The 16,813-nt window shown below is 35.2% G+C and overlaps 1 pseudogene; it reads left to right on the forward strand.

Moving 5' to 3' along the window:
- The first annotated feature begins 10,588 nt into the window (after positions 1–10,588).
- On the forward strand, positions 10,589–11,999 carry LOC140819218 (peroxidase 5-like; annotated as a pseudogene).
- The last annotated feature ends 4,814 nt before the right edge of the window (positions 12,000–16,813 follow it).

Here is a 16,813-nt window from a genome sequence, read left to right on the forward strand (position 1 = left end):
TGGATGCACGCGCGGACGCGCGAGATGTCGCGCTGGGGCGCGATGGCTACTGTCCGAGGTTATGGCAATTCATTGTTTTCTTGGTTCCCTTGGCTTCGTGATCGCTATTTTCACCAATCCTGAAATGACAACAAAAACAAACCAAAAAACGCATAATTCTGTTCGAAACAAGCATAATTCAAAATGGATTCTAATATAAATTAAGTGCAAAACTTGCACTTATCACTTATGTCTAGGGGCAAAACAGTCATTTTACACCTGGATAGTAAGAAAAGTGTTGGAAGCGTTCCAAAGGGTTATAAAGCATGTTAATGATATATTATGATGATTTTGATTAAAATATGATATTTTATGATTTATTATAAAGCTGTAAAATTTTGACTGCAAAAATGCTATTTTCTGAAAGTCATGATATTTTATGAAATAAAAGAAAAAAAATATTTTGAAGAATGTGAATTGGCTATGACAAAGAGGAGAGAGGATATGTGGGGGATCCGTTTTAAAAAGGAACGATAAACTTACAATTTTATGGGAATATCGCGAGGGAAAAGGCTCCAAAAGGAGCCCATTTACGGGACAATGCATCAAAGAGAGTCCGACGATCATATTTCCATATTTTTACATCGGTGCCTAGTTCCCGTTCCCATGCACAATGGTGAGCTAAGACTGATCAGTCGACCAGAGGATAAAAGGCTAGTCACTTTTAAAGATCAAACTTCACCCAAATTGATAATGCAAAGCTTTACGATTTCATGATTTCATGATATATGATTTATTTTTGCTTAAAATTATTTTAAATAAAAATATGATTTTAAAGCATGTGTGATTTTAATGCATGTGTATGTATATGTGTTACTTGTTACTCATGTTTAGGACGTGCTGAGTCATTAGACTCATTGGGTTTGAATGTTGCAGGTGATGATGCTATTGAGGGAGGCGCTGACACTTGAGTGGATCGAGTATGGCAGTATGCTACCGAGAGACTTTATTTTCCGCATTAACTTGTTAGTTAAAAGTTCTAAAGTAGTTTTGTTATGGATTTTATTAGAGATTTTATAATTTATTTCGAAATTAGTTTTGATCATGTCCAAGGTAGAAGTTGAATTTTGGCAATTGACGATGTTTAGTGATTTTATGCACTAGAGATTTAAATTTTTAAATTATTTTGTGTTACGAAAAATGTTAAGTTATTTTAAATGTTAGTTTTCGAATTAATGGAGAAAAAGAAAAAAAATTAGTGGAATTTTAAAGTAAAAAGTAAGGGTCGTTTCAGAAATATTAATTATTTAAACTAGTTGGACTAGTCAAATTAATTAACTAAACTCATTAATGTTTTGTATAATTAAGAAACCCTAAACATATAATTAAGGAAACTAGATTAATGACTCATGATTAAAAAAAGGGACACAAACCCTAGCCTCTACACATGAAATTTTCGAAAATTCTCTCCTCATGCTTCTCCAAAATTTCGGCCATCTCAAAAGTATTTTAGGGTTTGAGCTATCGTTTTGTTTTTTATCTCCACATTAAATCTCTTCTAAATTTTCTAGTACAATTTAGAGGAGGAACAAATATTCCGATCATGGACTTGATTGGAGATTGAAGAAATGTTTCAAGAAGATCGTTCGTAGTGAATACTAAAAGAGCTATCTCTGCCAATCCCGAAATAGTTGGTGCCAAGTGATTTATTCACTCAAGGTATACTCATAAACGCTCTATTAATGTTTATTTTGTTCAAACCATATGAATGCTCAAAGAGGTTATTTGAATGTAAAATATTTTTTAAAAAACTTTCGATGTGTTTTGGACACGAGAAAAGCAATTCCCAACACTGGTATCAGAGCCGGGTTCCCTTTATCATATGGTTTAATTTTCATGTTGAGTATTTTATTTCTAACCACACAAAAAAATTTAGAAAGTTTATGCATCGATAAAATTTTGATTTGAATCAGGGGAAAAAAATTTGAACTGCTCGTAACAGTTCCGGGTAGTGTAACCTGGGTGCAGGGCCGCACACGGATGCGCACGCGATGTTCAGTGCGGCGTGGAAGCCACACTGCCACCTATGCACAGGGCGCGCCCATTGTGCCTGCCAATGCCGATCTGATCGGGCAGATTCCAATTATTCCGAGTTTTAAGCAGATTTCGTCCTTCTTGTAAATTTATGCAAATAGATCTTCTTGCTTCTTCGATCTTCATATCAAGTCCACGATCAGAAACTTTGTTTCTCGTAGAGATCGCACTAGAGATCTAAACGGGGTTTGAGTCGAAATTGGATAAGCGGAATTTCTGAAAAGCGGTAGCATCGGGGCGGTGGAAGGATAGCGGCCGATTTATTTTGTCCAAAATATAGAGTGGTTATTGGAGTTTATAAGTTTCACAGTTTGAAAAACTGACCAGGAACTAATCAGAATACCTGAACTGAACCAATAACTGAACTGAAAGAATGTGACTGAATTGAAGTAGACTTATGAAACTTAATGGTCCAAGTAAAACTAAAGTAAACGAAATAAATTTCTCAAAGGAATTAATAAAGTTTCAAATTGATGATTCAAAGATTCACAAACTGAACTGGTATAGCATAAATCAAAAGCTGAATTGAAGTGTTCACACTGAAAGAATACCAGTTACAACAGATGTACACCAGCTGAACTGATCATTCGACCAGTTTGACTCCTATCAGCTAGCCACATCATCAGTTGCAATCTAAATCTCAGCAGACAAACTGACAGTCTGTACCAAAACAGAACAAATGAAGCATAACAGTCTGATACATCGTACTTCTATCAAAAATAGTCATCTACATGGACTAAAAGACGACTCAACAAATATTAATAATGAAATACATTCAATGTGACCGTTGAAATCGAAGACTATATATAGATGATGAGTTCAGTTGAGAAAAGGTTAACCATCACGAACGATTACGAACAACAATTACAACAAGAACAATTAGTCAGTTGTGATTTACTTCCAATTTTCTATTCAGTTTGAAACTCGCAAATCTAGTTCACTCTTCATTGATTTATTCGTAGCATTCAGGCTATTTATTTGAGCTATTAGTTATCAACTGATAAATGAAAAGAAATGCTAAGAGTTTCAGTTGGCATTGTTTATGTCCAACTGAATTGGGTTATTACATTACATTATAATCAATCAAAATCTTTTAGTGAATTCATATCCTCGAGATACAAGGATGACGTAGGAGCATTTGGAGTCTATGAACATCCATAAAAATCTTTGTGTTTATCATTTCATTCATTCAGTTATCATGATATCCTAGCCAAATTATCCTATCTATCTTTCAGTTTATTTTCGCACTATTATTATTAGTCAACTGATTGATATACGCATACAAGATTTCAGGATCAGTTCCTCAAAAAACTGATTCATGTTTGAAAAAGATTTCAAAAAGCAGAAGTGCTTATTCAACCCCCTTTCTAAACACTTCACCCCTATTAATGATCTTAACAGGTGGTATCAGAGTGGTTAAATCTTGTCTTGAATACTGCCAAAAAATTATATCTGATAACCATATCTTCGTTCAATAAAATTCCTATGTTTTCAGAGAAAAAATTTATGACTGGAAGATTAGAATAGAAGCTCATCTAGCTGCACAAGATGATGATATGTGGTACATCATAACTGATGGACTAATAAAAATAATTAAGGCAAATACTGCAGTTGCTCTAACTGATGAAGCACCTCATCGCTTTGAGAAGCCACACGATGAGTGGAAAACTGAAGATAAAAAGAAGGAAAATCTGGATAATGTTTCCAAGAATATTCCCTACAAGATGCTGGACAATAACACCATCGGCAAGATCAAAATGTGCAAATCTGCCAAAGAAATTTAGGAGAATTTGATCCAGTTATGTGAAAGAAATGAGAAAACCAAGGAGAAACAACTCTCAGTTGCCCTGCAAAAATTTGATAACATCAAAATGAAGGTTGTCAATTCAATGAACGAGTTTGATGAACGAGTGAGCAACATCGTGAATGAACTAAATGCAATAGGAAAAGTGTATTAAACAAAGTAGTTGCTCTAAAGATGATGTGTGGCCTTCCCAAAGATTGGGATGTTAAAACTATGGTCATGTGAGAATCAAAATATCTCAACAAGGTGGAACTACAAATCTGTTTGAAGACCTGAAAGCATATGAATTCGAAATGCAAACAAGAGAGGTCAAACCATCAGTTCCACCAGTCACAACTGCCCTCAGCGCTCTGAAATTGGATCCACAATTTCAGTTGAAAAGACAGTCGAGCAGCTGAGCAATGATGCGATGTTATTGTTTGTAAAAAATTTTAGAAGATTCATGAGAAAGAATCGAGGATCATTCCAAAGGAACTACGCACCAAAGGAATGAATCAAAAGAAGAACCGAATGCGTGCTACAACTGTGGAAAAATTGGTCATTACATAGCTGACTGTCTCAAGACAATGAAGGACAGCAAACGATCAATTGATAATGGAAAGAAACCCTTCGAGCACAGGGAAAGATCAAAGGATGACAAGAAATCGTCCAGGCAGAAGCACGAAGCCTTAATAGCTGAAGAAAACAAATCAAAATGGGCAAAAATTGAAAGCGAAGCATCATAAACTGAGAGCTTAAACAGCTTTATTGATGAAGAAGATGTGAAATACCTCATGGCGGATGATGATGAACTGGAATCTAGCAGCGACCAAGTATTTGATTTCAGTTCTACGGATTTTACACATGCAAAACTTATTTCAACCATGCATGACATGGTAAATGAGTATCGTAAGCTTGCTCTCTCCTTTGAGGAATATAAAGCTAAGAAAACTGATCCTACCAACGACAAAATTGAAATTGATTGTTCAAAATCGGTTAAAATGTCTAATATCACAGAGGAGATTGCTAAGATGACAGTGGAAAAAGATGAAAATCAATCCTTGAATCTGCAATTGAAGTTCGAAAACTCAAGACTAACTGATCTGATTCAAGTCTAGAACAAGTCATCAGTCACATTGACTGAAATGCAAGGTTTACATAAATCAGTTGGGAACAAAACTAGTTTAAGCTTTAACAGCCAAGATAAACCCTCAACAAGCGGTATTAAGCCAGAACTGAATACATACAAAGAGAAATATATTCACTTTGTTAAATCAGTTATGGAATATAAACAACTTGAGCCCCATTAAGCCAGTTGAATAGTCTATTGAAAATATGAACAAGGCTAAAAGTCACGAGATTGGATATAGTCCAAAAATTCCAACTGATTCACGTAACTGGTCATCTAAGCGATCTAGTTATCACAAGCAGAACTCTATAAATGGCTATTACAGTAACTATCATAATTGCAAGCCTATTCAAAAACGATATCGGATGAACAACAAGGCGAATAGAGCTAAAACACATGTTGTAATATCTGCACACAACACACCTAACACACACGCAAATTAGGTAGATCTATTTGGAACACACCGACTGGAAAGTCAATTTGACCGATCCAAGTATGAGTTCCTAAAAGACTAATCAGTTCAGGACCTAAATAGATTTGTGTACCAAATTTATTTATTATTTGTGATTGAAAGTTACAGGAAAACTGGCCAAAGACCAATCTGCTTTGTTGGTTCAAATCAATCTAAGAACAGGTTATGAAATAAAAATTTTAACCACCTAAACTTCAAAACTATTGCACAACTGAGTAACCACGAACTGGTAACTGGCCTGCCAAAAATTGAGTTTTCAAAAGATAAAATTTGCAACCTGACAGTTTGGGAAGCAAGTTATATCATATTTCAAAAACAAATAAAGTAAATCTTCTACCCAATTCTTAGAACTGATGTATATGGACTTGTTTGGTCTAATACCAGTTATTAGCTTAGAGAGAATGAAATATATATTATTTATTGTTGATGAATTCTCTAGATTTACTTAAATCCAAATATTAAACTTCTTCACAACTGATAAAACTTTTCAAAATATTTTTAAATGATAATCAGTTGGGATTGACATAATAAGATCCACTCGAAAAACTAAATTTGTCCATCAAACTCTATCTCAGTTTCTTGAAAATTTAGGAATCAGACATGTGTTCTCAGCTGCAAGAACATCACATCAGAATGCTGTAGCTGAACGTAGAAATCAGACTCTTAATAAGGTGGCAAGAACTATGCTTTATGATTATGGTATTTCTCAAAGATTTCGGGCAGAAGCAGTTAACGCAACATGTTGCATTCATAACAAATCGATGATTAATAAAAGAATCATTCAAAGACACCCTATGAGATCTTTCATGGAAAGAAAAGTGTGTTTCATACTTCAAAATATTCGGGTATAAGTGCTTCATACACAAGAATAGTAAAAACCACTTAACCGCCTTTGATGTTAAATCAAACGAATGATTATTACTTGGTTATTTATCAGTTAGTAAATCTTATAGAATATTTAATAAGAGTACTCTTAATATTGAAGAATGTATATATGTTGTTTTTATGAAACTATACTAACTGATAAGCCAAATGATCCAGTTGAGCTAAACAATCGCTTAATATATATCAGTTTGGAGGATGACATTGAAGATGAAGTTCACGATGTCAGAAATTTTCTTCAAACACTAGAAGTTGAAGTGGTAAATCAACCAGTTGGACATGACTCAGTTCCTGATAATCAGTTTGAAAAACACCAAGATAATATTCAAACACAAACTGAAGTAATCCAACTGTAGCAGAAGAAAATAGTCAGTTGCAAACTAGATCGGTTGCACAAAGAAGTTTGACATATCCAACCTACAGATGGAACAAAAATCATCCTCATGATTTGGTAATAGGCAACCCATCTGATCCGGTAAAGACTAGAAAATAAATTTTTTATTTATTTGTTCATTCTACTTTTATATCTCAAATAGAACCTAAGAAAACTGATGAAGCTCTAACTGATCCCAGTTAGGTAAATGATATGCAAGAAGAGCTGAATCGGTTTATCCATAGGAATGTCTAGACTTTACTTCAAATACCACTTTCAAAATCTATTAAGTACAAAATGAGCATACAGGAACAAACTGAACGAAGATGGTTAAGTTGTGCGCAGCAAAGCGAGGCTAGTCGCACAAGGCTATAGGCAAGAAGAATGAATAGACTACGATGAAACGTATGCTCCGGTTGTTCGAGCTATAAAATTATTTATTGCCTACGCATCCTTCAAGAATTTTGAAGTCTATCAAATGGATGTGAAAAGCGCTTTCCTAAAATGGTCATTTACAAGACGAAGTTTACGTAGAACAACCACCAGGTTTGTAAATCATCTACTTCTTCACCATGTTTATCATCTTAACAAAGCTTAATATGGCTTTAAACAAGCTCCCAGAGCTTGGTATGAGACCTTATCAAGATTTGTAAATCATGATTTCAATGCAGGAACAGTTGACAAGACACTGTTCAAATTCACATATCATACTCTACTTGTTCAAATTTACGTCGATAATAATATTTTTGGGTCAACTAACCCCAAACTATGCGAAAAGTTTGCTAAATTAATACATGACAAATTTGAGATGAGTATGATGAGTGAACTGACGTTCTTGAGTTCTGACATTGTTGATCAAGGGGTAAACGAAAATAATGAAGCTAATTAGAATAATGAAGGAACGGTTATAACACCTGCGTGAATGCTTCAAACACAATATTCTTCATGAGCTTCCATAGCTCGTGTTCAAAGAATGTAAACACCGATGAATTAAATCGAGTTTGGTTTTTAAATCAATTGGAAGACACTCGAAATAATCATTCGTTAAGAAAGCTGACTAATTTGAAAGTCTTTTAACTTGTGTGAACTGAATGACTGAAATAAGGGGGATCAGTTCTTGCGTATATCAGTTTAGTTATGATGAGAACTAAACTGATAACAGCTCGAACTTATCAAATTAGTTTGAAAATAATAGTTAAACAGCAAAGTACATAATAAATGTTTATGAATATTCAGAGACTTCAACTGCTCCTACGTCACCCCTTCTACCACCTCTGGTAGGATCCACTAGAAGACTTTGATTTATACAACAGAAAAAGAAAAATTTTTGAGGGATGTGAACTGACTGTGACAAAAGATATGATTTATGATATATGATTTTATGGGGATGTCGTGAGGGGGAAAGGCCTCAGAGGGAGCCCATTTATGGGAGAAGGCCCAGAGCGAGCTCATTTATGGGAAAAAGCCACAGAGGGAGCCCGTCTATGGGAGAAGACCCCCGAGAGAGCTCCGATGATCGTATTTCCATGGTGGAGCCTAGTGTACACCCCCATGGGCCATGTGGAGCTAAGACTGCAGTCGACCAAAGGATAAAAGCTAGTCACTTTCAAGGATCAAACTTCACCCAAAATGATATATGATTGAAAGCTTATGATAAAAATGATTTTTATCATATATGATTTATGATGATGATTAAAGCTATTTTTAAAATGATTTATTTATACTCAAAGCTTATTTTAAATGATTTTTAAAGGATTTATTTATGCTTAAAGTTATTTAAAATGATTTTACGATTTATGATTTAATTATGCTCCAATAATTTTTAATAGTTTATTTATGTTCAAAAGATATTTTAAAAAACATATGATTTTTAAATGCATGTGGATGTATATGTATTTTTTGTTATCAATGTTTAGAACGTGTTGAGTCTTTATACTCACTAGATTTGTATGATGCAGGATTTGATGTTTTATGGGAGGTGCTGACGATTGAGTGGATCAAGTGCAGTAGTACACACTCGAGGGTCTTTATGTTTCCGCACTAGCTAGATAGATTTATGATTTAAAGATTTATGTTAATGATTTTTATTAGAGATATTTTTATACTTTAATTTATTGTTAGTTATCTTTTCAAAGGTCGATTTAAGAATTTTGTTTAAGAGATGATTTAGGATTTATATTATGCACTTCAGATTTCAAATGTTAAAATTATCATGATTTATGATATGTTAAGTTTCTAGTTAATATTTTAGAGTTTATGAAAAAAAAAAAGTAGTGGTCGTTTCAACTCAGCTTATGACTTATACCACTGCCTAATTGAACTCTTAGTCTAGACTGAATGCAACACCTTCCATCCAACACTTGTTTAACGCCAATGTGTTAAAGATTACATACACAAGTTTAACGTCTTTGTGCAAGACTCACTCGACTTATCAATACGCTCAATTTTATGTATGTGTGAGTGATGGTGTATGAGTGTGTGAGAACTGATATATTAATACAACACGAAAGTGTTCTCACACACTGAGAATTTTGCTTCTAGACTAAGCTGTTGGCATGCCCTATTTTTCTCTTTTCTTCTGATCTTCACACACTCTTTTTGATCTTGTATTTATAGAGGCTTCGAAGCCGTTCATCAAAACTCATCTAAGCCATTCATCAAGACTCATCGAATTTGTTGGCATGTCCTATTTTGTCATTACAATCTAATATATAAATTTAATCACTCTTATTAAAATCATACCAAACATTAAATATAATATCCTATATCTTATCTATCCTTAACTTATCCTTATATTATATATTACATGTTTATCCTATCACGTGTACCAAACTATATATTGATGTATCACCGTCATGCTAGTGTCACGTCAACATCGTGACGGCTGACTCATGGGCATTGTGATTGACATTGAGCACCTGAACTCTAATTTTATCAGCCGGCCGAGAAAGATGGAAGAATTGGAAACATCCAAGTGGCTCTATTTCTTAGTTCTTTAATTATATTTCTCGCATCACAACCACTTAATTTCCCATTAATCAATTAACTAATCTTTCATTATATTTGTTCAATTCTTAATGATTAAGGAGAGTAAGGAAGTTTCCTTTTGGCACGTGATCAAGTATATATAAAAAAATGTTGAAAAGAAAATATATTCAGAATATCAAATTGTTTGGCCTAAAAAATATAATAATTAATTTTAGATGCCCATTTCTTGATTATTTCGATTGTCATTTCTAAATTTGTAATCAGGTTTCTTTCACTTTTCCTAGATTAGATTCCGACACTTCACATATTACCGAGAAAATTATAGTAGACGGTCGAATCAGGCTGAACTGGATTAAAAGTTAGATTTGAGCAACTTTTTTCACATTTTTGGTATGTACCAATACCTGGAACGCGTGAAATCACAACAAGAAAAAACCAAAACAACAACGCACATACGACAACGATTTTTATGTTTTTTAACAATAATTTTAGTGAAAATCATTGTCGTATATGCGTTTTTTAAGCAAAAGACAACAGATAAAAATTGTTGTCTTTCGGGGGCAAAAGACAACGGTTTTATAAAAACCGTTTTTTTTTGCGGGTCAAAGACAACGATTTTTAGAGTCAATGACAACGGTTCTAGAAAACCGTTGTCTTTGAGCGATTTGAAGGGAGTGTTTTTTTGGTTTTAGAGATGGATTTGCTGAAACCGTAGCTAAACGTAGCGATGGTTTCAGCAAACTCGTCGCTAGTTTAAAAATAGCCACGGTTTTGCTTAAAACCGTGGATAGGATTGGAAATTTTTTGATCTTACAATATTAAATCATGTAAAATTTGCTAACCAATCGATCCATGAAAAATGATTGCATGGGCAAAAACAAGAAGAAAGAATTAAAGAATTCTAGTTCATCAATAATTCTTCCTATATAAACGCCAAAAGACCTTGTCCATGTCTCATTTCCTCAATTGCATGCAGCAAGAATGGCAGCAAGAGGAAGGATGATCGCGGCAACATTCGTTTTCTGCTCATTAATCCTCCCTCTACTTTCCTCTGCGTCAAAAACGAAGACACCATATTCTAATGTCGTCAACTCTCCAATATCAGACGATCTCAAACAAAATACCGAACCCCAGACGCGGTTACTTTTGGATAATGAGTTTTCGGATGAAAATGAAGCTAATGGAGATGTATGTGAAGCCGAGCCGGTAGACAATGCGCCACAGGGTTTGATCGAAGGGTTCTATCAGAAACATTGCCCACGAGCGGAGCAGATCGTCACTGAGGTGTTGATGAAAACTCTGCAAAGAGATCATACCCTTGGTCCATCCATTGTTCGTCTCTTCATGCATGATTGTCTAGTCAAGGTAATTATTTATTACATCATGGTTCGAGACGAATATTTCAATAGCCAAAATAACAAATGTAGTCCTGATTTTCATCTTTAATCGCAATGCAACAACACAGTTTTAATTATTTTTTTCATCCACTGACGTGACATCATACACGTTAACAATATCCGACAGCAGTGGATATTCAACGACTGATAATAAAAGACCGAACCCACTAAATATAAAAGAGAACAACTTGTATATGATAGGCGGATATCAGGCAACAAAAATAAACACTCAAATTAATGGATTTTTTTATCACGTGAAGAAGCAGATGTTAATTAAAATTTTGATCTTATTTTAACTGAATTTTACAATAATTTTTAGTTTAATGACAATGAATTCCACATTTTCTTGATTGTACGTGTTTTTTTTTTTTGGAAAGATTGCATGCAAATTTCTTGGTTTAATTTTATAATAGCATGCATGCAGGGGTGTGATGCTTCAATCCTGCTAGAGAACACGCCCGAAGGCCAGTTTAAAGTGGAGAAGAATTCAGCCATCAACAAGCCGTTCATCAGAGGCTACGAAGTAATCTAAGAAATGAAGGCGCAACTCGAGGCCGAAGACCAAGGCATCGTCTCCTGCACAGATATACTAGCATTCGCCAAACGAGGCGCCCTCGTCCAAGCCGGCGTCCCCACCTACAAAGTAGCCGCAGGCCGCCGAGATGGCCTATCTTCTCTCGCCACGAATGTCATGAATAACGTACCTGCTCCTCAATACTCCCGCTCAAGGAATTATAGAAATTTTTGATAGGAAAGAGCTGACTCTAGAAGACATGATCGTTCTAGACGGCGCACACTCCATAGGCAGGGCACACTGCGTCAATGTTATACCCATGGTTCGCCGAAACGAGAACGGAACGGCTGGAACGGGAGTTCCGGAACCGGAATGTCAGCAACCTTGACGAGGTTCCGGGGTGTGCAGTTTGATGGCTTGTATCGGCGTTTCATATACCAAAAACGGGGATATAACGATGCAAAACGGGGATATATCGGTGGAACGGAACCGGAACGCAATTCGCGACGGTTTTGTTTTGAACAGTCGCTACTAGCGACGGTTTTATGTATGTAGCGACGGTTTGTATTCAACCGTCGCCGATTTAACATCGGCGACTGGTTTAATAAAACCTGTTGCTATAGTTAGCGACGGTTTGAATAAAATCATCGCCAAATTAAAATCGGCGATGGTTGAATAAAAATGGTCGCTAAATTTAGCGACGATTGTTCATAAAACCGTCGCAAATTCGAATCAGCGACGGATTTAATAATGCACTTATCTTTGCTTTCTAGTACAAATAATGCAATTGTAGGTCCTAATGCACGTCATATATTTGCTTTGTAGTAAAATAATGCAATTTTGAGCACATGCATTGTTTGGCTTTTTGGACATTTCACAATTGCATGATGCTCCAAAGAGTAGCACATGCAATCATGCGTTGTTGGACCTAAAGCACATATCTTTTGAATTTTTCTCCGCCAGCATAAAAACAGCTTCGCCTCTATTTAAATGATATTTATTTTAATTTTTATATTTCTAAATATTTTCCAAACTTTTTAATTTTTATATATTTATAATATATTTTTAAATACCCGTTCCGCGACCGTTCCGCGAAATTTCATTGTAACTGGAACGGTAGCATCCGTTCCGACATGATCGTTCTAGACGGCGCACACTCCATAGGCAGGGCACACTGCGTCAATGTTATACCAAGGATTTCCGATGAAAGCAAGTGCCGAGAAATGGACCCGAGCTACGTCAATCATCTGCGATCAATGTGTGCAAACATCAACAACACGGTGCCATTGGATCCTGTCACGCCGAACAAGATGGATGCGCGTGTGAAGACCCGAAATCTTACAACGAGAAAATATATACAAGTCATAGGAAATTTCAACTCATTTTTGGCACAACTTTTTTTAGTCTCATACAATCATAATCATGAAATTTTGAATAATCATTGTCCCTTCATTATGATCATTTATCACTATATGGAAGTGCACCAATCTTGGAAGAGATTCATGCAGCCAAAATCACTCTCCATTTGCACTTAAAGAAAACCAAAATCACTCATGAATCTCGGGTGTGTATCTTGAATCAAGAAGAGGGCACGTTCATTCGAGAGAGAAAAGTGCAATCATCACGTTGATTAAGCAATCAACGACATTCTTGGAGTGATACGAGCTTACCTTTATAGTTGATTATTCAAGCCTATATAAGAAGCAAACTCCCTCCTCGTAACTTCAAGAATTCGAAATTTAACATTTGGAGCAACCTAGTCGAAGCTCTACCGCAACCTTGTTCGAACGAAGTTCTTTTAGCATGTCCTTCTAGCGCCTTAATCCAACGAAATCAGGTAAGTGGGCTTTTGCTATGTATTTCTTTGTAACTTAAACTTTGTATAAGTATTTCATGACATGCGTATATGTGTGTCAAATCATTTTCGGAAAATGCTATTATATATTTTATAAAATCTCGATCGATGTAAGATATGTTATTCTATTTCCGATGTTCTTTGATTCTGCTGAGTTCATTCAAAAATTCCGATAAGTGTTGTTTGATACATCTGATTCTGTGGTGCACTGTTATGATTCGAGTGGGAAATGGAACGACGATTGTAAATTTATATGGCCCCCACAAGTGGGTATAAAACTGTGTTTCGGCCCCCATCAGTGGGTATAAAACTGTGTTTAGGCCCTCATCAGTGGGTATAAAACTGTGTTCCGGCCCCCATCAGTGGGTATAAAACTGTGTTTTGGCCTCACCCCTTAGAGGACTAACATATTGGGGACAATTTGACCATGGAAAACGAGATGAATAACAGTGTTTTCGTTTGTTCTGATTCGCTCTGTTCTGAATTGTCTGATAATCTCTGTTTCGCATTTCAATTCCGATTCTGATCTGATATGAGATACTACGTTTTGAAAAATCAGTTGCAATATGGGATTTAAATCATATTTATATGTATTTGTGGTAATCGATCGGCCCCCACTTGCTGAGTGTTTCCCAAAACACTCACCCCTTACATTTCTCCCCAGATAAGAATGAAGATCAAGTAGACGAGGATGAATAAGACATGTTTTGGAGTTGGAGATGAAGTTTCGAGATATGAAGATTTCTCACTTATGTTCTTCCTAAGTTCCGATTCAAGTTGTACACCGCTTCCGCATATTTTATTTCGTTTTGGAAGTTATCACTGTAAGGCAAGATTATTTTGAGTTATTTATGCGATAGACTGGTTTTGGTTTATACTGAACTACGAGGCTTGTTGTTTGACGATTATGTGATTGTTGAACAACGTCGGTGTCGACTAACCCCGGTCTCGGGGCGTGACATTTAAGTGGTATCAGAGCCGCCAGGTTCATAATCCGGCTGGGGATTTCGATAGACAAATTTTGACGAAGTTAGATTTTGGTAAAAACTTAGTCATTCATATCCACCCCAATCTTAGATTTGAAAATTGTGACTTCCCATAGGAAACTCAAGAATTCGATTCCATTAATTATTCTGGACTGTTCTCGATGTATAATTTTCAAACCCAACGTCAATTCTCGAATTTTCCATCTTTGAACCCTTTCTGAATCAAAACTCGAATGAGATGACTCTGAAATTTACTGTTTGATGACCTTATCTTTTTGTAAGCCTTCCATTGTTTTTCAGGAAATGGCTTCATACGCCCCTCGTAACAATGCTCAGTTTTTGCCAATGTTGAAATTCTCGTAGAACTTATTAACTTTGTGTAGAAAATTGAAATCCAATTTTGCCAATTGTTCCTTGATCCTCATGAATTATTGTTAATTCATATGAAAATATTCTGACTTTTCTTTTGAATATTCTATCGATTCTTCACCGAAATTTTTTATCCATATGCATAGGCATGTTTCAAAAAAAAAAATTTAATTAAGATATGATTTTTGAGATTTATATGAAATCGATTTTTTGGAGTAGTCTTTATATTAATTGATCAATAGAAAATTTGAGATTTTTATTTTCGGATTTAAGTTAGATTAATTTTGGGACTAGTATCTGTATTAAATCATCGATAGAAAGTTTTAAGTCATGATTTTCGGGTTTAAGTTAGATTGACATTTAAGTGAGAAGGTGATACACATGAATAAATTTTTAATAGAGTTAACAAATTATATCTAGGATTTTAAGCAAATATATATACACATATAAATATATGTTCTTGATTTGAAAATCATTCCAAATTCGATTTTAATGTTTAAAAAAAAAGGGTCCTAAACGATTATTAAATTCTTGCTTGATAAAATTAATAATAATAATAAAAAATGATGAATCCACCGTAGTCTAATTTTCAAAAATCGGGTCCTACAATTAACTTGTGATTTAAGGCTTCTTGTTTGTTTAAATTTAGAAACACCCATTAGCCCAAAATTTGGCACACAATTAAGTACCAATTAAAATGAATTAATGACCAAAATTTTTGTTACCATTCATCTCACCGAAAGTAGTTTATAAATGAAGAGAGTCACACACACACACAAAATTCACAATCCTCTCATATTCTCTCGTGGTACAATTCAAGCAATTCTTGAACAAAACAAAAACTTCTCAATTTCGTGTCCGCAAATGACGACGCAAGCCAAGACCGTTAGGGAACTCGAGCTAGAAATCGAGAAACTTAGGGGTACCACTACGAGTTTACTTCATGACAAAGAGGAGTTGAAGAAAGCTAGGGATCGCCTTCAAGTAGAAGTGGGACAACTCACTTTCGACAAGAAATTTGCGGAAAAACAACTCAAAGATTACAAAGAAGAGTTGCAAGAGTCGCAAAAGTATGGTCAACAAATGTTTGCCACCTCCGAAGCTTGGTGCAACCACTATCACGCTAAGAAATGGTTTTGTGACCAACTTGAACAGGAGTTCAATGTCTATCGTCATGAAGTGGAAAACTATGTGCAACAACTTGAGCTCAACAACCAAAACTTGAGTGTAGAAATCGCCAACCAGCAAATTGCACTCGAGCATATGCAACAACCACTAAATGCACAAGGAGAAGACGCTAACGAGGAGTTAGGAGACGGAAACATTACTGATTAGATTAGGCTCTCATAAGTATTTTGGAATAAGGACATTCTTGTCTATATTCTTTCTTTTTACATCTCACGACTTGTGTTTTGAAACCTATCGTATTCGTATTATAGAATTCAAGTTTAAATTTTTCCTCGAATCAATTGAACTCGAACCATAGATTATTCAACATGGATTTAAATTTCGAATTTACCAATCATTTCATATCTACATCGAGTTAACTCAAGTTCCGATGACGAAACTTCTAATAAGGAGGGAGGGATGTGAAGACCCGAAATCTTACAACGAGAAAATCTATAAAAGTCATAGGAAATTTCAACTCATTTTTGGCACAACTTTTTTTAGTCCCATACAATCATAATCATGAAATTTTGAATAATCATTGTCCCTTCATTATGATCATTTATCACTATATGGAAGTGCACCAATCTTGGAAGAGATTCATGCAGCCAAAATCACTCTCCATTTGCACTTAAAGAAAACCAAAATCACTCATGAATCTCGGGTGTGTATCTTGAATCAAGAAGAGGGCACGTTCATTCGAGAGAGAAAAGTGCAATCATCACGTTGATTAAGCAATCAACGACATTCTTGGAGTGATACGAGCTTACCTTTATAGTTGATTATTCAAGCCTATATAAGAAGCAAACTCCCTCCTCGCAACTT

This window comes from Primulina eburnea, chromosome 18 (assembly GCF_022965805.1).
Source record: "Primulina eburnea isolate SZY01 chromosome 18, ASM2296580v1, whole genome shotgun sequence".
Classification (NCBI taxonomy): domain Eukaryota; kingdom Viridiplantae; phylum Streptophyta; class Magnoliopsida; order Lamiales; family Gesneriaceae; genus Primulina; species Primulina eburnea.